The following is a 13,155-nucleotide window of genomic DNA, read 5'->3' on the forward strand; positions in this document are numbered from 1 at the left end:
AATACTACACAGCAGAAAGAAAGGAGGTCCTACCTTTCACAACAGCATGGATGGAACTGGAGAGTATAATGCTAAATGAAATAAGCCAGGTGGTGAAAGACAAATACCATATGATCTCACCTATAATCAACAAAACAAACAAGCAAGCAAAATATACCTAGAGGCATGGAAACTTGCAACAGACTGACAGTGACCAGAGGGGACTGGGAGGGAGAGGTGGGAGGGAGATAAAGAGGGGAAGAAGGGAAGGGTCAAGTGAAGGAACAGGTATAAATGACCCATGGACATGGACAACAGGGTGGGGAATGACTGTGGGAGAGAGGGGGTCGGGAGAAGCAACTAGGGGAAATTGGGACAACTGTAATGGAACAATAAAAAGTACAAAAAACCTCCAAGATTTCAAGGGAGCTATTTTGCCTGCCAGGGGCCCATTTGGCCTATTTTAAAGAACATACAGTTTTTTAAGGACTTCAGTGTATTCATTATTAGAATGCAAATTGATTCTGCTAATTATAGATTAGCATAATCTACTACAAAATCCTAAAAGGGCAATAGATACTTTGGTGTCACCGAATATGCCCATTAGAAAAAAAACTGCAATTGTTTAAAGTTAGTTCACAGTTCAGATTAATGCATACCCTTTCCCCTCACTCTCATGAGTTAATTATAGTCCAGGAGGTATTTCTGTAAACTAGCACATCACTTATCATGAATACAGTGAATAAGGTAATGATCAAAAAAGGCCTTACAGCAACTAGCACAGAGGTCTTAAAGTGGATGCACCAAATCCTGTAACTCTCACCAGAGATTTAACCCTTGAGCTGATTTAACTCTTGCTTGACATACTAATCTGTCGCACCAACTTGGAGAGCTGGTGTTTTTTTTTTTTTTAAAGTTCATAACTAATTAGGAGAAAACAGGTTGCTACATGAAAGAACTCTGAGAGAAACAAGAAGTGACTACAGACTGCAGAAAGGAGACAGGACATATGTAAAATGTGCCTGTAAATAAATAAAAAACCAACAGGCTAGGGCAATTTAGTGTAGAGTTAAAAGAACTATATTCCTTAGAAAACCCATTTTATATATATATATATATATATATATATATATATATATATATAGTGCAGTACAATAACAAATGACTAAAATTATGCCTCTAAATGATAAGCAGGTCTTATTTAGATCATGTTGAATATATGTCCTTAAAAAGGCAAATAAGTTTACAGTGGGTGATCACTTAGTAAGGTACTTAAATGTCTAATCATTATGTTGTATACCTTAAACTAATATAATACTGTATGTCAACAGTAACTGAAAAATCAATTTATTTTAAAATGGCAGATAAGCTTATACACACATACATATGATTTATAGCCATAATGGTTAACCTGAAAATGTGAAATGTGTTGATGCTTAAAAATATAAAGTTCATAATATTATCATATAATAACAAAATAAAAGCAACATTATTGACTAGTATGTCCAGATATCATGTTAAGCACTTTACCTGTATAATTTCATTAAATTCTACTAACAATCCTAAGAGGTAGGCTTTATTTTTTTTATTTAAGTTTATTGGGGTGAATTTGTTACTAAAATTACATAAGTTTCAGGTGTACAATTCTATAATATATCATCTGTATATTATAATGTGTGTTCCCCACCCCAAGTCAAGTCTCTTTGCATCACCATTTATCCCCCTTTACCCTCTTCTACCTCCCCCCAGGGCCCTTTGCCTCTGGTAATCACCGTGCTGTTGTCTCTGTCTATGAGGTTTTTATTTTGCTTAATTCCCTCACATTTTTTCACCCAGCACAGCAACTCCCCTACCCTCTGAAAGTATTATGCTAAGTGAAATAAACCAGTCAGAGAAAGAAAAATATCATATGATATCACTGATATGTGGAATCTAATGAACAAAATAAACTAACAAGCAAAACAAAACCAGACCCAAAGAAAAAGTAGGTTTTAGTATCATTTCAACTTCACAGCTGATGAAAGTGAAACTCAGAGAAATTAAGGAACCAATCCAAGGCCACAGACAGACACAGACCTGGGATTTGATAGAACTCAGACCAGTTCCTTGGCTATATACTATGCTTTCCAATGGTCTGGAAAACACAGCTCTCAAAGCATCACTCTTATCTTCAGGGAACCAGCTAGCTAATGTTTTACTATACTTTTATTTTCCAAACTTGTATTTAATAAATATCTTGATTTATAAGCAGAGAGACCTATGATCTAAGAGTCACATATGACATTATATGTTTATAAACATGTTTAATGTTTTAAGTTGAATATAAAAGTAATAGTAAAAAAAACCCCAAAACAGAACAAAAACACCATGAGTTGTCTGTTAGGTTCATACCAGATTCTCAGATCAGTTTGTATATACTTGCGATACTATTTCCAAATAAATAGCAAAGTAACAAAGAGATGAAATTTTAAAATATCAAATTATCAGTTAAGATCTGGTTCTCCTACTGTTTCCCCCATTCAGTTTGGAGAATTTAACTGAGAATAGATAAATGGAGCATAAAGGAGAGGAAGGATTGCAGGGGAGGCTGCTATAGAGGATTTAGAAAAATCTGTTCCTCAGTTGTTCTAAGAGAGCTATGAGGGAATAATATACATGCAGAGATAGTACATGGAGGAAACAGGTAGGCTAGGGAGATGCAATATCTTCATTAAAAGTGAAACTGAGAGTTGCCTGTCACATGTACATATAAAGAAAAATGTACAATGAAAGCATTCACTCATGCAATTCCTTCTACCTAAACCAATGTTCTTATCTCTTTCTATATCAAGCTTACATATTCAAGGGCCGGCTACAAATGCCACTTCTGCTGTGAAGTCTTTCACAATGCCCATAGTTTTTTTTTTTCTTTTTACACATTGACCACAGCATCTATGATTTTTTTAAATGAGTTATTTATGTATGTGCCTCCCTCTCCCCAATCTCACCATGAGTTCCTAAAATGCAGGGGACTCTTTCTCATTTCTATAGTTCTTTCAAATTCTAGCAGAAGGCTTGCCACATATACACAAGGTGTTCAGGAAATGCTGACTCAATAGCACTGGCTTAAGAAAGTGCATTATCGCCTAGCTTACCTGAAGGAGCATTTGTTCTCTTTCTTTTCTTGCTCGACTCTCCTCCATTTTCAACAAGGCCTTCTGTGACCAGAGGGCCACTGGTACTACCAAACTGCAGGGGTTCGTTGTTGTTGGCAGGGTCAAAGGGCAGCTGGTTCAATCCTAAAGAAGAAAAAGAAGCCAAAGTCCAGACTCCATTAATGACTGGGATTTCTCCAAATTTTATTATATGAGCCACTGGAGGAAAAAGTAAATCTTAAGAGATTGGAATAACCAGGGAATTCCTTAAACTAGCTGTTGTCTCTAATTTTTACAGATCTTAGTGACAAGTAGAATTAAAATAAAGGTTCTTATAAGACTGTGGCTCTGTAATTTGTAAGATCCTCCCCCCATTTCTGGGAAATTAGCATATCTGGCCACAAGCTTTCAATTACCTTCAACCTCCTCCCTTAAAGATATAGGACCCTCTTTAAATGTGGCTGACATATTTCACAGATATAGAACAAACATTTTAAAAATTTATATGGAACCATAAACAACCCCAAATAGCCACAACAAATTTGAGAAAGAAAAACAAAGTAGGAGGGATCATAATAACTGATATCAAACTATATTACATGGCCACTGTAATCAAACAGTCTGGTACTGGCATAAGAACAGCTACATAGATCAATGGAACAGATTACGGGGCTCACAAATATTAACATTCAACAATTAATATTCAACAACTGGGTAAGAAGCATTAAATGGCCTCTTCAACAAATGGTGCTGGGAGATCTGGACAGCTACATGCAAAAAAAAAAAAAAATGAAACTTGACCACCAACTTACAGAATATACAAAAGTAAACTCAAGGTAGATAAAAGACTTAAATATATGTTGTGGCACCATAAAAGTTCTAGAGGAGAACATAGAAAGGAAAATCTCAGATAGTCCATGCAACAATACTTTCACTGATATGTCCCCTAAAGCAAGGGACATAAAGGAAAGAATGAACAAATGGGACCTAATCAAAATAAAAAGCTTTTGCATGGCTAATGAAAACACCAGCAAAATGAAAAGGGAACCAATTGTATGGGTAAATATATTTGCCAATGATACCTTGGACAAGGGTTTGATCTCCAAAATATATAAAGAACTCACACTACTCCACTCTAGGAACACAAACAACCTGATTAAAAAAATGGGCAAAGAACCTGAACAGACACTTCTCCAGGGAGGACATACAGAGGGCCCAGAGACAAATGAAAGGATGCTCTGCATCACTAGCCATCAGAGAGATGCAAATTAAATCCACAGTGAGATACCACTTCACCCCTGTCAGATTGCCATCATAAACAAATCAACAAACAACAAGTGTGGGAGAGGATGTGGAGAAAAGGGAACCCTAGTGCATTGTTGGTAGAAATGCAAATTGGTGCAGCCACTGTGGAAAACAATATGAAATTTCCTCAGAAAACTAAAAATGGATCTGCCTTTTAACCTGGCAATTCCACTGATGGGATTACACCCCAAGAATCCTGAAACACCAATCCAAAAGAACCTATGCACCCCAATGTTCATAGCAGCACAATTTACAATAGCCAAGTGCTGGAAGAATCCTAGGTTCCCATCAGTAAATGAGTGCATCAAAAAAGTATGGTACCTTTACACAATGAAATGCTATACAGCAGAAAGAAAGAAGGAACTCCTACTTTTCATGACAACAATGGATGGGACTGGAGAGCATTATGCTAAGTGAAATAAGCCAGGCAGTGAAAGACAAATACCACATGATGTCACCTATAAATAGAACCTAATCAACAAAACAAACAAGCAAGCAAAATATAACCAGTGGCATTGAAATAAAGAACATACCAACAGTAACCAGAGGTAAGGGGGAGGGGACAACGGTGGGAAAAAGAGGAAGGGTTGTCAAGGAACATTTATAAAGGACCCATGGACAAAGCCAAAGGGGGTAAGATCAAGGGTGAGATGTGGAGATGGGTGGTGTGGGGGGAGTGGTGAGGAGAAAATGGAGATAACTCTACTTGAACAATAATGAAAAAAGAAAATAAAAATTAAAACTGTATAAAAATTCTTTATATAAAAAATGTGGCTATATTTGGACCCACTGTTTGCTTGCAAAAGTTTAGCCATGCATTCCTTTGATTATCTCTTGACAGTTTCTCATTCTTTCATTGCAAGTGTTATTGAATCAATGCAGGTATACTCAGATTATCTTGGTGTCAAAGTCTCTTCCAATGATGATATAGAGGTTTCCAAAAAAGAAAACCATAACTACACAGCGAATGAGAAATGGAAACAAAGATATATAGCTTGCAAAGGGGGATTATTTAGTAATTGAAGTGTTGGGAGCTATGACCCAGATTTGGGGGGCATTAATCACATCCTCTTTATTTTTTTTTATTTTAATCATTGTTCAAGTACAGATTTCTCCCCCCTACTCCCATTCCAGCCCACCCACCCAACCCTCCCCCCTTCCCCCCATTACCCACCACCCCTAGTTTTTTGTCCATGTGTCCTCCAAATTTGTTCCTGTAATCCCTACCCATTCCCCCCTGAAATTCCCTCTTCTCTCCCCTCTGGCCACTGTCAGACTATCCCCTATTTCAGTGTCTTTGGTTATATTTTGCTAGTTTTTTTGTTTTGTTTTGTTGTTTAGATTCCTGTTAAAGGTGATATCATGTGGTATTTGTCTTTCACTGCCTGGCTTGTTTCACTTAGCATAATGCTTTCCAGCTCCATCCATGCTGTTGCAAAGGGTAGGAGCTCCTTCTTTCTTTCTGCTGCATAGAATTCCATTGTGTAAATGTACCATAGTTTTTTGATCCATTCATTTACTGATGGGCATCTAGGTTGCTTCCGGCACCTAGCTATTGTAAATTGTGCTGCTATGAACATTGGGGTGCAAAGGTTCTTTTGTATTGGTGTTTTAGTGTTCTTAGGATAGAGTCCCAGCAATGGAATTGCTGGGTCAAAAGGCAGATCCATTTTTAGTTTTCTGAGGAAGTTCCAAACTGCTTTCCATAGTGGTTGTACCAGTCTGCAGTCCCACCAACAGTGCACTAGGGACCCCCTTTCTCCACATCCTCTCCAACACTTGTTGTTTGTTGCTTTGTTTATGATGGCCATTCTGACTGGTGTGAAGTGGTATCTCATTGTGGTTTTAATCTGCATCTCTCTGATGGCTAGCGATATTGAGCATCGCTTCATGTGTCTTTAGATATTCTGTATGTCCTCCTTGGAGAAGTGTCTGTTCAAGTCCTTTGCCCATTTTATAATTGGGTTACTTGTCTTCTTAGAGTGGAGTCGTGTAAGTTCTTTATATATTTTGGAGATTAAACCCTTGTCTGAGGTATCATTGGCAAATATGTTTTCCCATACAGTTGGTTCTCTTTTTATTTTGATACTGTTTTCCTTAGCTGTGCAAAAGCTTTTAATTTTGATGAGGTCCCATTTGTTTATTCTTTCCTTTATGTCCCTTGCTCTAGGAGACAAGTCAGTGAAAAAGTTTCTGCGTGAAATATCTGAGATTTTCCTACCTACGTTCTCTTCTAGGACTTTAATGGTGTCACGTTTTATATTTAAGTCTTTTATCCACCTTGAATCTATTTTTGTATAAGGTGTAAGTTGGTGCTCGAGTTTCATTTTTTTGCAAGTAGCTGTACAGTTCTCCCAACACCATTTGTTGAAGAGGCTATTTTTATTCCATTTTATGTTGCTGCTTGCTTTGTCAAATATTAATTGACCGTAGAGGCTTGGGTTTATTTCTGGGCTCTCTGTTCTGTTCCATTGGTCTATGTGCCTGTTTTTATGCCAGTACCAGGCTGTTTTGATTACAGTGGCCTTGTAGTATAGTTTAGTGTCAGGTATTGTGATTCCTCCTACTTTACTCTTCTTTCTCAAAATTGCAGCAGCTTTTCGGGGTCGTTTATGGTTCCATATAAATTGTTGAAGTGTTTGTTCTATGTCTGTGAAATATGCCATTGGTACTTTAATAGGTATTGCATTGAATGTGTAAATGGCTTTGGGTAGTATGGACATTTTAATGATATTAATTCTTCCAGTCCATGAACACAGTATATGTTTCCATTTGTTTGTGTCTTCCTTGATTTCTCTCCTCACTGTTATGTAGTTTTCTGAATACAGGTCTTTTACCTCTTTGGTTAGGTTTATTCCTAGGTATTTTATTTTTCTTTTTGCTATTTCAAATGGAATTTTTTTCTTGATTTCTGCTTCTGCTGTTTCATTGTTGGTGTACAGAAATGCCTTTGATTTCTGGATATTGACTTTGTATCCCGCTGTTTTACCAAATTCATTTATTAGGTCAAGCAGTTTTTTGGTGGAGTCTATAGGATTTTCTATGTACACTATCATGTCATCTGCAAACAGTGACAGTTTTGTTTCCTCCTTTCCGATTTGGATTCCTTTTATTTCTTTTTCTTGTCTGATTGCCGTGGCTAGAACTTCCAGTACTATATTGAATAGAAGTGGTGAAAGTGGACATCCTTGTCTTGTTCCTGTTCTTAGTGGAAAATATTTTAATTTTTGCCCATTGAGTATAATGTTGGCTCTAGGTTTCTCATATATGGCCTTTATTATGTTGAGGAATGCTCCCTCTATTCCCACTTTACTGAGTGTTTTTATCATAAATGGGTGCTGTACCTTATCAAATGCTTTTTCTGCATCTATTGATATGATCATGTGGTTTTCGTCTTTGCTTTTGTTTATGTGATCTATTACATTTACTGATTTGCGAATATTGTACCATCCTTGCACACCTGGAATGAATCCCACTTGGTCATGGTGTATGATCTTCTTAATGTACTGTTGGATGCGGTTTGCCAGTATCTTGTTGAGGATTTTAGTGTCAATGTTCATCAGTGATATTGGCCTGTAGTTTTCTTTCTTTGTTGTGTCTTTATCTGGTTTTGGAATTAAGATGATGTTGGCCTCGTAAAAAGAGTTTGGGAGTCTTCCATCTTTTTGGATTTTTTGACATAGTCTGTGAAGGATAGGTGTTAGTTCTTCCTTAAATGCTTTGTAGAATTCTCCTGTGAAACCATCTGGTCCAGGGCTTTTGTGTGTTGGGAGTTTTTTGATTACTGATTCAATTTCTTTTGCTGTTATTGGTTTGTTCAGGCTTTCTGCTTCCATTTTGTTGAGTTTTGAGAGGTTATATTTTTCTAGAAATTTGTCCATTTCATCTAGGTTTTCAAATTTCTTGGCATACAGCTCTTTGTAGTAATTTGTTACAATCCTTTGTATTTCTGTGGTATCTGTTGTAATCTCTCCTCTTTCATTTCTGATTGTGTTTATTTGGGTTTTCTCTCTTTTTTTCTTGATGAGTCTGCTTAAAGGCTTGTCGATTTTGTTTATCTTTTCAAAGAACCAACTCTTGGATTCATTGATCTTTAGAATTGTGCTTTTAGTCTCTATGTCATTTAATTCTGCTCTGATCTTGGTTATTTCCTTCCTTCTGCTTGCTCTGGGCTGTCTTTGTTGTTGTTCCTCGAGTTCTTGTAGACGTAGGGTTAGGTTGTTTGTTTGAAATGTTTCTAACTTTTTTAGGTGGGCCTGTATCGCTATGAACTTCCCTCTCAGGACTGCCTTGGCTGTGTCTCATAAGTTTTGGGTTGTTGTGAGTTTGTTTTCATTTGTTTCCAAAAACCGTTTGATTTCTTTTCTAATATTGTTCTTGACCCATTCATTGTTTAATAGCATGCTGTTTAATCTCCATGAATTTGAGTGTTTTGTTTTTTTTTTCCTTGGGGTTGGTTTCTAGTTTCAGTCCCTTGTGATCCGAGAAATTGCTTGGTATGATTTCAATTTTTTTGAAATTGTTGGGGCTTGTTTTGTGTCCTATCATGTGGTCAATCTTTGAAAATGTTCCATGTACATTTGAAAAAAATGTGTATTTAGCTTCTTTGGGATGGAGGGTTCTGTAAATATCGGTAAAGCCCAGTTCGTCTAGTGTATTGTTCAATGCCTCAATATCTTTGTTGATATTTTGTTTGGAAGATCTGTCCATTTTTGATAGAGGGGTGTTAAAATCCCCCACAATAATTGTGTTGCTGTCCATATCTTTCTTGAAGTCCTCTAAGATTTTCTTTATGTATTTGGGTGCTCCTATTTTGGGTGCATATATATTTACAATATTTATGTCTTCTTGGTGAATTCTTCCCTTGAGTATTATGAAATGACCTTCTGGGTCTCTCTTTATGGACCTTCTTTGGAAGTCTATTTTGTCAGATATGAGTATTGCTACCCTGGCTTTTTTTCCCTGTCCATTTGCTTGGAAATTTTGTTTCCAGCCCTTCACTTTCAACCTGTGCTGATCTTTTATCCTGAGGTGGGTCTCTTGTACACAGCATATGTGTGGGTCATGTTTTCTTATCCAATCAGCTGTTCTATGTCTTTTGATTGGAGCATTTAATCCATTTATGTTTAAGGTTATTATTGATAGGTACTTATTCATTGCCTTTTATGTACGTGTGATCCTCTCTCACTCTCTCTTTTCCTTTCTTTCCTTAAAGCAGTCCCTTCAGCATCTCTTGCAGAGCTGGTTTAGTGGAGGTGTATTCTTTTAGACTTCTATTGTCTGAGAAGTTTCTTATTTGGCCTTCTATCTTAATTGAGAGCCTTGCTGGGTAAAGTAGTCGTGGTTGCAGGCCTCTGGTTCTCATTACTTGGATTATTTCTTGCCATTCTCTTCTGGCTTGGAGTGTTTCCATTGAGAAGTCAGCTGTTAGCCTTATTGGGGCCCCCTTGTATGTTACTTCCTTTCTCTCCCTTGCTGCCTTTAAGATTCTCTCTTTGTCTTGAAATTTTGCCATTTTAATTATGATGTGTCTTGAGGTGGGCCTCTTTGGGTTCCTCTTGATTGGGACTCTCTGTGTTTCCTGTATTTGTGTGACTTTTTGTTTCATCAAATTAGGGAAGTTTTCCATCATCACTTGTTCAACTAGGTTTTCTATCCCTTGTTCTTCTTCTTCTCCTTCTGGTATCCCTATTATACGGATATTATTACGTTTCATATTGTCTTGCATTTCTCTTAATCCCTCTTCATTTTTTCTGAGCCTCTTTTCCTTTTCTTGCTCTTTCTGGGTGTTTTCTTCTATTTTGTCCTCTAGCTCACTGATCCGATCTTCTGCTTCATCGATCCTGCTTTTCATTCCTTCTACTGTGTTCTTCAGTTCAGAAATTGTATTCTTCATTTCCTCTTGGCCCTTGTTGAGAGTTTCTATTTCCTTTTTTATGCTGCTGTAGTTTTCATTGAGTTCATTGTAGCTTCCCTGTAGTTTCTCGTAACTCATTGTGAGCTCATTGAGCTTCCTGACAATCACTGCTTTGAATTCAATATCTGATAGTTGAATTGCCTCTGTTCCATTTAGCATTCTTTTTGAGGCTTCCTCCTTTCCTTTCATTTGGGGATTATTTCTTTGTCTTCCCATTGTTTGTGAGACTCTTCTTGTTCGCCTCAGCTTCTTATATTGATCTGTTCTGGCTCCCTGGGTTTATGATGTGAACTTCTTTAGTAGAGTAGCAGTGAGTTTCAGTGGTGCTGTTTCCTTGACCCCCCAAGCTCACTGGTCTTGGGCTGTCGTTTAAGTTGGCTTTGTGTTTGCCTTTGGGTTTTGATTGTTGTTGAGTCTTTCTTTGGTGGTTCCTTCCCGCCAGCTGGTTAAATGTGGGTCACTCTGTCCACCACCTTCTGTATTTTGCTGTGCTGGTGAGGGCAGGTTGTGTTGAAGCTGGTTCTTCTTGTTGTAGCACTCCCCTTAGGATCCGTTCTTTGTTCTTTCAGTTCTGTCACAATCCTTGGTCCTCTGTTTTCAAAAATGCTGAAATATGTTGGTTGCTTGCCTTTCTACTCCATAGATTGGTCAGGATTTTCTCCCCTGAGCAGAGGAAAGCCAAATCTGCTCCTTCCTACTCCGACGCCATCTTAGATCTCACATCCTCTTTAATTGATATCAGAAGCACTGTTACTTTACCAGTAGCTGCTGCATCACACAACATGGCAAAAGACATTTTCTACTCTCCAAGTCTTACACAATTCAGTGAGGGATGAGTAGAATAGTTGTTACTCCTCTGGCAGCAGCACCTGGATTTTCAAGTGCTTCAATTAAAACTCCCTGAAATGTGGAATCAAAAGTTTTGTTAAAGCCCAATGTTAGGCCATCTCTCCCAAGTCTTTTATCCATTGGTTCTCTAATCCTATCAGAGAAATCAGGTTGGCCTGCCATGGCTCATTCTTTAACCCTCAATTTTTCTATGAACCACAGTTATACAATTCTTGAGCCACTGTTTTGAAATGTCATTAAAAGCTTGGAATCCAGTCAGGTGAAAGTCAATCAGGTTTCAGTAAAATGAATGCTAAGGCTCTAACAAAATGCCTTTGTTATTGTTTTGATTCTAAAAAAATAACTTTACATTATTTATTTTAATTAAAAGTATCCCTATACTAATGTTATAGCCCACATAACAAGTACTGTTTCTTCAGCAATCAGACTCAGAACACCTCCATTAGATGTCTTCTGAGAACTGTCAAACATTCTCACTTTATATGCTCTGAGTAACTAAGTGAAATAATGAAAACTTGCTTCTATACCTTAGGTCAACCACTCACTGCATCACATCTATGTCCTATTGAATCCCTACCATGGGTAGAATAAAAAAAGTCTGTGTATTAGAAAACATTCAGATCATGACCAAGACTATTTTCAAAGTTTGTAAGCTCTCCTAAAAAAGATCTCCCTCTCCCTGGCCCCCCCCCCGTCATCTTCTCTCTCTCCCCCATACAACTGTATTCCTGGTGCTGAGCACCATGCCTGCCACATGTGATATTGAATGAATAAATTAATACTCAATAGGGCAAGGAGGTGACTCATTCTATTAACTTATGTAGTTATTAAAAACTTGACAGCTGATAATCAAAAATTAATGCCACAATTTAAAAGTTCTGATGCTGATTATATCAACATTGCTTAAAATAATTAGATTTCAAATGCATCCTTATCATTCAAGTACTACACTGCAGGATGGTAAAATCTTGATCAAAAGGAATGCTAGGGGATTAGGAGGTTCTAATTAATAATGGTTAATCAGGATTCTTTTTTCTTATTTTGTTTTGCATTTGATAATTTTACAGAGTAATATATTAATCCATTTCCCTAGCTTATTAAGTAGATGACTAAGGATCTTACAGAGCTTTGGAGCCAGAGCCATGATCTATAAAAGGAGGTTAATAGTAGTACCTAACTCATAGGACTGTGAAATGGATCAAATTAGACTATGTATGTAGAACAATCTGCATCAAATCTGACATAGCAGATGCTCAGTAAGTATTAACTGCTAGTATTCTAACGTTGAATTTCCGATTTTAATTCATAGAATTGTTGATGTGCAATGTGAGAAGATTAGTCTGCATTGGTATATCCTGATCTTAGGATATGCATTACTTTCTTCATTAAACCCTTTTATTGCTGTTTGTACCTTTTTCTGAAAGTTGAAGGAGTCTAGGAAAAAATCTGATTTTTTGTTTGGCAGTGAATAAGATTGAGATTTCAAGTACTTTCTGTGCATCTACCTCAAATGTGATCCAGACATGTGAACTTGATAATTCAGCATACCATCTCAGGACTCGTTTCTTATAGAAAAAGATCTCATATCAAGGAGAATGAAACATCTCACTCAGTAAGTTGATTCACTGAATACAAATCCACAGTTTATGTTATTTTCCAGGACACAATAGTCTCCAAAGATTTCTAGTTGGAGAACAAGGGCTAGAGAAATAGCAAAATTCTACGACACCAGTGCTTCCTAGCTATTTTTATTGTATTATTTCATTCCTCCCTTAGGACACCACTAAATAAACCAATAGATCAGGAAAGTAATACATACTTATAGGATCTTTTCTGTATCATGTATATGTGATAATGTTAAATGTTGTTTTAAGTAAAACTACCCCATTAAAACTTTTAATTTCAAGAGTTATTGTTGCTCAAATTTCAATCATGACTTAAATGTAAAATATTATCAATTACCATACCATA

At 37.0% G+C, this 13,155-nt stretch overlaps 1 protein-coding gene across 2 annotated transcripts in view; it reads right to left on the bottom strand.

The window, feature by feature from the left end:
* Positions 1–13,155, bottom strand: part of ENOX2 (ecto-NOX disulfide-thiol exchanger 2) — a 358,832-nt gene that overhangs the window by 196,366 nt on the left and 149,311 nt on the right. The window contains exon 3 of one of the 2 annotated variants that reach the window (XM_036016456.1): positions 3,114–3,257. The exons of the other annotated variant lie outside the window; for it this stretch is intronic. The gene's annotated coding sequence lies outside the window, so the exon portion shown is untranslated. The remainder of the gene's footprint in view (positions 1–3,113; positions 3,258–13,155) is intronic. 2 annotated transcript variants of the gene reach the window in all.

This window comes from Phyllostomus discolor, chromosome X (assembly GCF_004126475.2).
Source record: "Phyllostomus discolor isolate MPI-MPIP mPhyDis1 chromosome X, mPhyDis1.pri.v3, whole genome shotgun sequence".
Taxonomy (NCBI): Eukaryota; Metazoa; Chordata; class Mammalia; order Chiroptera; family Phyllostomidae; genus Phyllostomus; species Phyllostomus discolor.